This window comes from Trachymyrmex cornetzi, unplaced genomic scaffold (genome assembly GCF_001594075.2).
Source record: "Trachymyrmex cornetzi isolate Tcor2-1 unplaced genomic scaffold, Tcor1.1 scaffold509, whole genome shotgun sequence".
Taxonomy (NCBI): Eukaryota; Metazoa; Arthropoda; class Insecta; order Hymenoptera; family Formicidae; genus Trachymyrmex; species Trachymyrmex cornetzi.
Window position 1 is genome coordinate 540,854 of NW_017299817.1, and position 4,094 is coordinate 544,947.

At 37.2% G+C, this 4,094-nt stretch overlaps 1 long non-coding RNA gene across 1 annotated transcript; it reads left to right on the plus strand.

Annotated features, from left to right (window-relative positions):
- The first annotated feature begins 1,039 nt into the window (after window positions 1-1,039).
- Window positions 1,040-2,637, plus strand: LOC108765676 (uncharacterized). Its single transcript, XR_001940327.1, has 3 exons — window positions 1,040-1,304; window positions 1,379-2,502; window positions 2,583-2,637. It is a non-coding gene; the product is annotated as an uncharacterized LOC108765676 (long non-coding RNA).
- Window positions 2,638-4,094: the final 1,457 nt, after the last annotated feature.

The following is a 4,094-nucleotide window of genomic DNA, read 5'->3' on the forward strand; positions in this document are numbered from 1 at the left end:
CCTCTGCCGCAACGGCCCTGGGCTCCCCCCTATCCTACCCCCTCAACCTGAACCTCATGCAAAATCACTCGACCATCAATCCATCGACTCCCCATCACCACCATCAGCAACATCAGAATCATCACCATCACCATCACCATCATCATCACCCATCGCACCAACAGCAGCACTCGCGACAAAATAACTCCTATTCTGTGCAACAGAATCCTGGCACGCCGGGGACCGCGCAGACTCCCTCACCCTCGTCCCCCGCGCCTGTACATAGTCTCTAAGCGGTTACGAGCGCACTCGCGTCCAACAACCGGTCACAATCCACCGCATGTCCGTCCGCCGCGCTCATACACGCAGGCACGAATGATACATACACGTAGACACGAGAGCATACACGGAGATACACACGAATCTGGCTCCCCGTCCTGGTTCTCAATATACGGAGATGGTCCTCGTAACGCACGCACGCGGATATTTCAGGATTTTTTATTTGTACATAATATATATATATTTATATATATAGGGCGCGAAAGAGAGGGAGAGAAAGAGAAATGATATTATATTAATTAAGCGGTGTAATGATGTGTAAAAAAAAAAGTAACTCGTATAAATATATAAATATATATATATATATAAAAAGCACTGTCGCGTTGTACCATACACCGACAAAACACTTCGCGCCCTACCCGACTCTTCTCTTCCGTTCATTTTCGGAAGGCAAGAGACGGATCGAATTAAAGAGAAACGACTGTGGAGTATGGACACGGACAGGTTCCAAACGATTTCATACCACACAGGGCCTTGAACATTGTCTGACGAGAAAGTGATTTTCCTTAGTGAATTTAAAATTTTTTCCAGACAATTTGTTGATTACGTTTGGAACTTGGACTTGAACGATAACCCATATCAGCCCACCCTTTGGATGTAGTATCGCACTATTATCAATGAATTATTATTAATTATTATTAATTATTAATTATTAATTATTACTATTAACTCTTCTTTATTACTGTATTATTATAAAAATTATAAATTCATTTTAAAGTGAGAAAAAGGAAATAAATAATGCTTTTGTGAATAATGAAGACTCTATTCGACTTTCACTCCATTCACAAAGCTCGTTCCCGCCGCCCAATTGTCGACTTCCTTGTTGTTAATCTATGAAAAGACAGTCCACACACTAGTTTCGAACTCCTAGCTCGACCTTCGCTCTTGCTGCCGCTGATTATTAAGGTGCAACCCGTGCGCGAGTCAACCTGGAATAATTTATCTTCCTCGCCTGCTAAAACGTGATTCCTACACACGAATTGAAAGTAAGTTCATTCACAATTGCTTTGAGTACAACGTCGCGTGTCCGCCAATAATGATTTTTAATTTTGACACATAGATCTAAATATTCGCGATGAAGAGTCGTGTAACCTGACACTAGGGAATACCCCCAATGTATCAACAGGCCGACAGAGAACGACACTGAGCAGAGAATACGACGGAGCACGAGCGGAACACGAGCTCCTGGGACGATATTATCGCACGGGCCGTTAAATCCCAGATCCTACCAACCGTGAAATGTCCCGTCATAACATAAGGCCTCCCCCACTTTGTCATGCCACTTTATTTTCCCGCTCCAAGATTTTATTCCGACCTTCGCTCCGTTCAGAGATTCGCTGATTATGCGGCATCGGGCATCGTTCTGGCATCGCCTCGCGAGCGCAACGGAAATGCGTCCGATACGTGTGCTTCGAGCTCCTCAATCTTATTAGCGAGAATGACTCGGCTCGCTTCTCTCGGGCCTAAACAGTGGAGTAGCCGCGTCACGCGATCATTAAGCTTCTATAAAGTTGATTCTCCCGAGCATTCTGGCCGGTCATAATTGATTACAACATGCGCAATATTCTTCAAACAATGACAGTAGAAGCAATAATTCGTGTCACGAGACAATTGCATGTTTTTAAACATATAGATACGTTGCCGTTAACATATTAATGAAGCAATTATAGAAAAAATAATCTATCACTCTTAAAGATGTGTTGTTAGAATAAAGTATCTATATAAAGGCGCCGTAAAAAATTAGTACAAAAACGCTAAACTTGTAATTTAAAGACGAAATTATGTGTTTCATCGAATATCGCGGTGCCGCGAAGTTTAGATTCGACATGTCCTGACGGAGACACCGTAATAAACAATTTTCAAGCGCGGCGCCATAAACTGGATCAATATGGCAGAGATTACGAAATAAGATCGTTATGCAAAGCAGTCGGAGAGGGTCGCATCGGGATTGCGCCGCAGCAATTCGCGGGGGGTGCGGTTAACGTCTCGCGGCAAGCGTGCAAGCTCGGGGGATGGCTTTTTCGGTGATTTAACCAAGGAGGGTGAACGTTTGTTATTCAATTTGCAACCCCCTCGGTACCAGCCACTGCTCACCCTCTACCCACAGATCATCGCGCCTTTACGACCATGGCCGTACGCTCCTAATGCAGGAAGCATTCTTCCTCGCTCGAAATATAGCGATCGGTGGGTATCCTACTTCGTTTTAACTCTTCCGCACTTACGTAACTGCTTTATCTTTTATTCTATTATTTGTTTCACGGAAGCTGACAACGATCGTACGTACATCTGCTGCAATATACTGAATCTATGCTGTACTCAGAATCACTATGCAGTTATAATTCTACAGATATAATTCATTAAAATACATATTGTTGCTGTAAACTTTATAAATAAATTAAAAAAGATTTGAAAAAAATAATTTGTTTCATATCATTACCATAATCTTTTATTTCCCTTGAAGTATTACATCTATATTTTTAAACTAATGATTCCATCTAACATCAACTTTCGATACTAAAAAAATTAATCCAATTAAATACGAGAAATCCTTTTTTTCAGTCAAAGCAAACCTTAGTGTTTAAGGACGTTTTGTCAATACAATATCAGCTAAAAGTATCAAATAATTAGTCAAAAATAGCTAATATTAGCCAATATCATTCAAATTTTGACGATGATTAGTCCGCGTAAAGCCAACAAAAAAAATCAATTTAGCTTATAATGATTTTATGTAGAAAAATGATCATATTTTCCTGCAGTTTTAGGTCAATAATTTTTAAATGATTAAATGGAACTGGATAAACTTTTGCACGAATATTTATAATATTATTATTTTAATAATACATAGTATATAAAATTTGATTTAATTCTTAATATTACTTCCTCATCAAATCATAATTTTACATAAAACTTAAGAGAAAAATATTAAATAACTTTTAAACTAATAATAAAAGAATTTTGCTTAAATTTTACATAAATACTCAGCTATAATAATAGAACAATCTATAAAATTTTTAATAAATTCCTCATATTAAAAAAATAGGTACTAAATAAAATCATTGTAAATTAAAATCTTTATAATTTTAGATATCGCTTCAGTAAATCAACTCTGGGTTTTGTCACAAGTCTCCAAACATATGTAAGAACAGTCAGTAAAATTATTGTTAAACTTCTAATATTTAAAAAATAGGTATTAAACATTCTTAAATATTTCTGTGTGAAGTCATATAAATATCTGATTCTGTAAACTGCGCGCCGATATCTTTTTCGCTCTTGAAACACAGTCATGAACAGAACCATAGTAGTAATAACACACGTTAAATTGACAAGCAATTTAATAATTTTTTATACTAATAAACATATTCTTTATAAAAATATTAATAATTTGATGTCAATAAGATCTTAAAATTGCGAATAATTTAAGCACAAATAAGAGAATGCCATTTTCATTATAATCGAAAATGGCATTCTTTTCTATTTATTTTTAAACATTTCTCAAGTCAATTTTCTTAATACTTAATACTTTAATAATTTATCATCATAAATGTTTGTACAAATTACGATTCGAGATACGAATAAAATGATATTCAATTGACGGTGTCAATGTATAGTTTTATCATTATATAATTTTTCGTAATTCACGTTCGGATTTACGTGTGCTGTATACGCGCACCAATAAATTAAAGGGAACGATTTTCTTCGGGAGGTATACACTCGTCTGTCCAGCAGCTTGCGAGTGAATAATTAGGCGCGTGCGAGTGTCACGTCCGCGAGACCGT